The sequence below is a fragment of the Halichoerus grypus genome, chromosome 10, assembly GCF_964656455.1.
Source record: "Halichoerus grypus chromosome 10, mHalGry1.hap1.1, whole genome shotgun sequence".
NCBI classification, from domain to species: domain Eukaryota; kingdom Metazoa; phylum Chordata; class Mammalia; order Carnivora; family Phocidae; genus Halichoerus; species Halichoerus grypus.
Genome location: NC_135721.1, coordinates 28,495,171 through 28,504,290, shown reverse-complemented (window position 1 = coordinate 28,504,290; position 9,120 = coordinate 28,495,171). Strand labels below are relative to the sequence as shown.

Genomic DNA, 9,120 nt, shown 5'->3' with positions numbered 1-9,120 from the left:
AAAGCATAAGAAAAGGAAAGTATAATAAAGAAGTTAACATAAAATTAGATGTTAACTTCTGACGTGGATGGAACTGGAGGGTATTATGCTGAGCGAAATAAGTCAAACAGAGAAAGACATGTATCATATGACCTCACTGATATGAGGAATTCTTAATCTCAGGAAACAAACTGAGGGTTGCTGGAGTGAGGGGTGGGGTGGGAGGGATGGGGTGACTGGGTGATGGACACTGGGGAGGGTATGTGTTCTGGTAAGCGCTGTGAATTGTGCAAGACTGTTGAATCTCAGATCTGTACCTCTGAAACAAATAATGCAATATATGTTAAGAAAGAAAAAAAGAAGAAGAAGAATGTAGCAGGAGGGGAAGAAGGAAGGGGGGGAAGTCGGAGGGGGAGAAGAACCATGAGAGACGATGGACTCTGAAAAACAAACTGAGGGTTCTAGAGGGGAGGGGGGTGGGAGGATGGGTTAGCCTGGTGATGGGTATTGAGGAGGGCACGTTCTGCATGGAGCACTGGGTGTTATGCACAAACAATGAATCATGGAACACTATATCTAAAACTAATGATGTAATGTATGGGGATTAACATAACAATAAAAAAAAAGTTAAAAAAAAAATTAGATGTTAACTTCTAATTTTAATTAGAACAAACATATCACTTTTCACAATAAATGTAAATAGGTTGAATTCTCCAATTAAAAGACAAAGTCCAGCTGTCTGCTTTTTATAGGAGATGTAACAGAAATAAAACAACAACAACAACAACAACAACAGCAACCCACAAGGGTTATAAATAAAAGGGAGGGCAAAGATATAAATAGTAAATGCAAAGAAAAAGGGGTGGTCATTATGATATCAAAAAAATGGGGAATTCCACACAAAAATAAAGCATCAAATGTAGCAGAGAGACATCATCTGATAATTAAGTTTTTAAAAAGCTGCAAAACTACTTGGTATATGTAACAGAAAGGGTCCAGTCAGGAGATAATAATCACATTGCAATTTGAATAGAGAAAGTTTAATGTAAAGTTTAATATAAAGAATTTTTAACTGGTAACAGGAGATTAGCTACTAAGAAGTAAAGTGAGCTCTACAGAATGCAGGAAGGGCAGATAAAGGGAACAGCCACCACCCCAAGGGCTGAGACTGAGTAGCTAAGAAAGGAACGAGTTTGGGAAAGCTACTTCCCTCACTTCACTCTTTACCCCAGCCTAAGATTTAGATATCACGATAAAGGATGTGACTAAAGCCCGGTATGGTACCGGTATGGCAGATTGCAGCTGGTAAGCAGGAACTGCCTGTTGGAATAGCAACAAAAGTTGCCAGGAGGCTGCCCACGCGGTGAAGTTGAATTGCTTAGAAGCTACCTAGGGTGACTGTGCAGTGTCCCTCCACAACCGTCTACTGACAAAGGCTAATATTATGCCAGGTGTCAAAGGAGAAACGTTTATAGCATCCAGCTCCAGTTTTACAAATAGGGCAATGAAGGGTACATTTGGAACTGAGAGACAAGAACTTGATAACTGACAGAGTATTCAGGAACAGTGGAATTTCAATACCCCTCTTTCAGAATTGGATAGATCATTGGGGGGAAAAAAAGTAATGCTATTAAAAGGATTTCACACAGAAAATGTAAGAATTACAATAAAATTATCATGTACTTGACCACAAAAATAAATCTTAAAAGTTCCAAAATGTGGCTATTTAAAGGATCTCATTTTTTGGTTACAAACCAAAATTTTAACAAAAATAAGAACAACATCTCAAGAATGAGATAACTAAAAGTTTAATCAAATTTTAGAACAACTGCAACTGAAATTAAGAAGGTTTTGAGTAATTTCTGGGTCAAGAGAAAAACAAAAGTGAAATTAGAAATAATCTAGAAGTTGACAGGAATAAGAACACTAATTATTGAAATCTATGGGATATGGCTTAAGTTTAAAAAAGTGCATAACCTGGAAGCTTATTAGCAAAAGAGAGAGAACATGCATGTTTAAGTGTTCAACTTAAGGAAAGAGAAAAGTAAAAGAAAGCAAAATAATAAAATTTGTAAAGTTAAATCTAAAAATAATTGAAAAACAAAATAAATAAAAAGTAGAGTGGAACACTGAAAGCAAAAGCAAGTGAAGAAATGATTTGTAGCAATCAATAAAATAAAAAATTTACTCATGAAGAAATAAAGTATTTGAACAGAACAATAGCCATATGTATTTTTATGCTGTGTGTGTGTAAAAGAGTACTAACAACCTACCACTAAAATATATAAGGTTTGGTTGGTTTTATAGTTAAGTTCTAGCTAGCCTTCAAGAAACAGGCATTTTCTATGTATTCAGACTTTTCCAGAGCATGGAAAAAAGCTTCAAAAATTCATTTTATAAGGTGAACAAAACCCCTCACACAAAAATTTGAAAAAATAGTACAAAATTTAGTCTAGGTCACTTGTGAATATAGATGGAAATATCCCAACTGTGATCTTGGCAAATGGAATCACAGGAGTGTTTTAAAATAATAATAATATACTGTGGCCAAATAGTTTATTACGAGGATGCAAGAATGTTTCAAAGCTAAGATCTAACTATACGACTTGTAATATTAAAGTATAGGGAAAAAACCCCTCTCACTATCAACAGATTTTGGGAAGTAATTTAAGTAAAACAACTGATTTAAAGTAAAAAAATAAATAAATTGGGAATAAAAGTGGTAAAAATTATTTTCCAGAAGAAAGAAGAAAAATCCTAATAAATGATGAAATAGTAAAGTAATTGATATTAAAATCAAATAAAAGAGAGGGAAGGCTCTAATAAATCATTATTTTCAGTTTTATTTTGTATTTCTGGTTCATGCAGCATAACAAGAGAGTAAGTGAGTTGTATCAACACTTAAAACCAGAAATAAAATTATCATGATTTTCATATGATTTGTTTGTATACCTAGGTAATTCCACAAGTCAGAAAAAATCATTGTAAATAATAAGAGGATACAGTAAGTTATCTGGAAACATGATAAATATTTAATGATTTTCCTCTATGGTAACAAAAACCTGTTAGAATGGAAATAAAAAATATTCTAATCTCAATAGAAATAAACTAACAAGAATTTTTAAAAAATTTGTTTAAAGAAAAACATTTATTGAATGACAAATGAAATGAAAAGTGATGATGTTCTCAATGGGAAGATTTACTAACAAACATAAATCCTTCCCAAATTAGTATATGCATTTCACATGGTTCCAGGAATAGTCCCAGTGGTATCTCTTGTGTTCCATTCACAATTCCTTTGTATATCATTAGCTTTGTGGCAGAAAGTAGATGGTACACTCAAATTTCAAAGGGAGTAATTGAAGGAAGTTTAATAAAGGGATGATTTACAAAGTTTTTGGTAGGGTGAAGTGGAACCTGCGGAAATGGTAAAGCCCTAGACTCACATTACCATCATGAATCCTTAACCAAAGAGAAAGGGGAGGGACTAGCAACCAGAGAGTTCTAACTCTAGCTGTAGGAGAGGACCACCCCACAAGAACTTTGGCCATTGGATGGAAGCTACTGAGGACTGGTAGTCCTGCTGGGAAGGAGCTGAGTGAATAAATGCCATATCTGCCCTTCAGTCTCATGTGGGTGCCTCTCCTTGACCAAAGCCAAATGGCAACAGGCAAGAGATTCAGAGTGAAGCAGTCCACAGATGCCAGCCTCCTAAGATATAGAACAGGGTGGTGAAGAGAGGCAAGTGAAACTGGACAGACAAACACAGATGTCCACAACCATATGAAAAAATCAAGTATAACATTGCTAAGAAAATATTGAAGACTACATGTAATAGAAGGGGACTTGTCTCATCCCAGATGTTAAAATTTGCAATAAATGTGCAGATTAAGAAAAGGAATAACCAAGCAAAGAGTTCAACAGAGTTGAACAGAGGGCCCAAAATAAGCTTCAGTATATATGGGAATTAAATATACATTAGAGATTCTATTCTATTATATAGAGGAAACAATGGCTACTCAATAAAAGCTTTTAGCTATTTGACCATTGATTTGAAAGAAAATAAAGTGATATTCAACTCATACAATTTAAAAATAAATTTCAGATAAATGAAAAAACTAATTAGAAAAAGGAAATATAATGTATCTGAAAAAACTATAGCAGACTTTTTTTTATAACTTTGGTTTTGATTGAATTTCCTAAATTAAACAGGACATGTCATAAAGGATAAATGTAACGGATTTGAGCAGATAAAAATAAGGTCTGGATTGCAAGAGATAACAAACAAAACAAAGGTACATAACGGCAAGATTGCCATAAAATAAATAAAGCTATTCTCTAAAAGTAAGAAAAGATCCTACCATCAAATAGAGAAATGGGCAAATTGTATGTACAGGCAACTCCAGAAAGTGAAATATAAACAATAAGTATATGTTATACCTAATAGAAACATTTATAACTTGAAAATATCATCAGAATGGAAAACTTTTAAAATATTAGTAACATTCAGTGATGATAATGGTGTGCAGAAACAAATGCTTTCCTACTGCTGGTAGGAATGAACCTGTTACACATTATCAGAAATTACTTTTCAAGTATCTGTTAAACTTAAAATGTGAAAAGAGTTTGTCCCATTATTCCATTTAGAAATATAACCTATAGGAATGAAATAACCTATAAAGAATATCCTTTCTTCTTTCCTTACTCCCTCTACTCTCCCCTTTCTCCCTTCCTATTAACAATATATATTTTTAAAGAAACACGAATTTAACATGGTTTAATTAAACGTCCTTAGCAATGGAAGGTTTTATGACAGAACCTGTTAGTGTTCTCAAATATCCATAGCCTTATCTACATTTCCCAAACTTCCTTGCAATGAGCTTGGGATCGCACGACTACTTCTGGCCTATGAATCTAAGCAAAAGGACCGACATGTGGAGGCAGTTGGAAGAGGTGTGACTTCTCCCATTCTTCTCTTCCTCTCCATGTGGGCCTTGGAGGGCCTGTGTCCCAGATGGCACAGTTACAATATGGAGGAGGGACTGCCCCACCCATGTCAGATTTACACCATCAAGGACTAAGCATTTATTGTGTGATGCACCTGAGCTTTTATTTGTTATGACAGACGTTTGTCATTTTTGCTCAAAAGTCTTCAACTGATTGGATGACTCCCACCCACAATATCAAGAGTAATGCATTTACTTAAAGCCAACTGATTGTAGATGTTAACACATCTACAAAATACCTTTAGAGCAACACCCTGATTAGTGTCTGATTAAACAGCTGGATATTATAGCCTAGCCAATTTGACACATAAAATTAACCATCATAAAGCCACCATGGCTTTATGTGTACTGACTCAGAAAAACATCAAGCTGTTAAGTGGAAAGAGAAAATTGCCAACAAATTGTACAGATTGTGAGGCAGATACTCTGGGTTGGCTTATGCAAGGTCTATTCTAACTTTTTTTTTTCTCTCTCTTTTTTTTAGCATGCCTCTGTGTACCTGTGAGACTGGAAAGGCAGAAACTGTATTTCCCAAGCTCACATGAATCTTGGGTTCCAGATGTGGCCAAGGTTCTCCTGGGCTGACATAATGAGATAAGGAAGAGCAAGGTGAGACACAGCTATATGCGGAAAGGTCAGTGATGCTTTAATGAGTGATGCTGGGGACATTTGGCCCTTCTGGGGCAGCTATGGCATAGGTTCAGGTGTGAGTCCCAGTGTTCTGGCTGCCCAATTGTGTAGTCTCAGCAGTAGATTTTCTGCTAGAATAGTCTGTGGTGTAGATGAGCCTTTCTCCTGGCTCCTTTTAGTTTGGACTGCATATAATACAAATCTGTCTCTGTGGCTTTTCCAGAAACTCTGGTACTTAGTGCTCTCTAATAAGTCCCTTTCTGCTTAAACCAGCTATATTTGATACTGTTTCCTGTTACTGAGAACCTTATCCAATAATGTGTGATCTATTACTATAAAAAGAAATAGACATTTCTGTTTAATTTTCAGTATAAAGATATGTAAAATTTTAGATATGCCTAAGTAAACATTAAACAAATGGGAAATATAGAGATCAGCATGGAGTGGAAGAGGGAGGGAAATTTACTTTTATATCAGGCAGAGTCCAAACCAGTCAGGAAAATTTCAAAACACTCAAGGCTGGAGCTACCACTATCTTCAGGACTCACTATGATTCATGATTAAATTTTCTTTTGAGTTGGGTTTTCTAATACTTACAAAAATAAATTTTATAAATTTATAGTGATAAATTGTTGAGTGTATATCCATATTCAGAATATTGGGAGGTTATGTCAAATGCAACTAAGCTACATGCAACTAATATAAAAACAATTACATATATTTATTTTATTATTGACATGCTATAGGAATTCAAAGTTCATTTTGCAGTAAATGTGACAACTTTAATCAAAATGGTATGTCTGTGTTGAAATGAAAAGATCCTTTTAAGTGACTGATTTTTATTGCTCTAATTTTACATTTGTTTTATTTGGTTCTCTATATCAGATTTGTTATCAATTATTTGGTTAATGTAATCCAATATCACTTATATCTACTTATATATTTTTAAAGCCCTGAAAAAGTATCATAATCCCACGAGATTAAATAAATAGTTACTGAATGGGAGGACTCTGTCCTCACTGTCTCCTGAATGCAAGCTTGCTGTAGACAATTCATATTTTATTTGCTCAGCACCACCTCTGCTTTCCTTACTGAGAAGGTCTCCAGAAGTAGAATGGCAGCTGCTGAGGTCTTGCATACCCCAGATCCTCCCTGGGGTTCTTTTTTCTTTTTCTTTTCTTTTTTAATATTTTATTTATTTGAGAGAGAGAGAGAGAGAGAGAGAGAGAGAGAGAAAATGAGACAGAGCATGAGCAGAGGGAGAAGCAGGCTCCCCTTTGAACAGGGAGTCCGGCATGAGGCTTGATCCCAGGACCCTGGGATCATGACCTGAGCCAAAGGAAGATGCTTAACTTACTAAGCCACCCAGGCACGTCCTCCCTGGAGTCCTTTTGGATTTTTTTTCTTTTTCTGGTGGAGGAATGTGCTCATGACCTAATACTTTTTGAAGATGAAACTAGAGAAAGTAGAGGTCAGTTCTCCTCTGCGGGTGAAGCTGTGAGGTTCTTACCAAGTTCATCATCAATATGAGATAATGAGGCTGATGTGCAGAGAAAAGATAAGGGATAGTGAGTGAGAATCCTGGTAGCATTTTTGGTTACTTAAACCTGATTGCTTAATATGCAATTGAAATAAGATTTTCAATCACTTGCAACCAAAAGAGACACAAGTAATGGAATCTCCTATGTAGCTTTTTTTCTTGAGTTTGGCAGAAAGCAAAATTGCTTACCCTGCAGGGTTTAGTAACAGATTACCCAGCAGCACTGAACTGGGATAGGGGTGGTTTAAAGTGCTGAGCGCTGTTTAGAGGCAAATTATCCATAGGTTGGTGAGAAGATGATTTACACTCAAGGGAAAGTAAATACTGAGTCCATGATACCCAAGTTTCATTGGGCCTGAGTTGGAAATTCTCTCCATCCTGGACATCCATTCTGGGACTCCTACCCTCTCTAGTTAAGATTGCTCCTCTCCTCTTCCACTGCTGCCCCCACTAACTCTCCATGACCTTCTCCTATCCCTTCTCATCTGGTCTGGGGGAGCAGAAACCCTCTCAAAGCAATAAAGAGTTGCATGACCATGAACAAGCAGCCTCATTCCACCCACGCCCAAGTTTCCTAGTGTATAAAATGGAAGAGGTTGACAAGATCATTTCTACTATTCATTTTAACCTGAAAATGTGATCTGCTCCTCTTGGTTCAACAGACAGACACATCTTCTGGTGTAGTGCCGGCCATGTCCCTGAGAGATGAAGGTGAAGGTCAGAGTAAATGAATTTGCCCATATCAGGCATCTGGTCACTGGGGCTGCTTTTAACTCTGGCAGAGTGGATACCGTCACCATCAGTGATCCCCTCATTGACTTCAACTATATGGTCTACATGTTCTAGTATGATTCCACCCATGGCAAATTCCATGGAACAGTCAAGGCTGAGAACAGGAAACTTGTCATTAATGGAAAGCCCATCTCTATCTTCCAGGATTGAGATCCTACCCATCAAATGAGGTGATGCTGGTGCTGAGCATGTCCTGCAGTCCACTGGGGTCTTCACCAGAAGGTTGGGGCTTACTTGAAGGTGCGACCAAGAGGTTCATTATCTCTCCCACTTCTGCTGATGCCCTCATGTTTGTGATGGGTGTGAACCATGAGAAGTTTGACAAGTCCCTCAATATTGTCAGCAATGTTTCCTACACAACCAACTGCTTGACTCCTCTGGTCAAGGTCATTCATGACAACTTCAGCATCGTGGAGGGACCCATGACCACAGCTCATGCCACCATCACTGCCACCCAGAAGACTGTGGATGGCCCCTCTGGGAAGCTGTGGTATGATGGTTGAGGGGCTGCCTGACCATCATCCCTACTTCTACTGGTGCTGCCAAAGCTGTAGGCAAGGTCATCCCTAGCTGAATAGGAAGCTCTGGCATGGCCTTCTGTGTCCTCACCTTGAAGTGTCAGTCATGGATCTGACCTGCCACATGAAGGAAGCTGCCAGATATGATGGCATCAAGAAGGTGGTGAAGCAGGCATTGGAGGGCCCCCTCAAGGGCATCCTGGCCTCCATTGAGGACCAGGTTGTCTCCTGCAACTTTAACAGTGACACCCACTCTTCCACCTTTGATGCTGGGGCTGGCATTGCTCTCAATGACCACTTTGTCAAGCTCATTTCCTGGTATGACAATGAATTTGGCTACAGCTCGGTGGTGGACCTTATGGTTCACATGGCCCTCAAGGAGTAAGAGCCCCCTGGTCCACCAGCCCTAGGAAGAGAGGAAGAGAGGAAGAGGAAGAGAGAGGCCCTCAGCTGCTGGGAGTCCTGCCCCAATTCATTCCCTGACACACTGAGAATCTCCCAACCTCCACAGTTTCCATCCCAGACCCCCTGAAGAAGGGGGGACTTGGGGATCCCTACCTTATCATGTACCATCAATAAAGTATAGTGTACCTAGCCCTCCCAAAAAGGTAAATTTCCATAAAAAATAAATTTTAATGTATGTCTTAAAATAAAA

At 37.9% G+C, this 9,120-nt stretch overlaps 1 pseudogene; it reads left to right on the top strand.

Moving 5' to 3' along the window:
* Window positions 1–8,014: 8,014 nt before the first annotated feature.
* Window positions 8,015–8,868, top strand: LOC118520932 (glyceraldehyde-3-phosphate dehydrogenase pseudogene; annotated as a pseudogene).
* The last annotated feature ends 252 nt before the right edge of the window (window positions 8,869–9,120 follow it).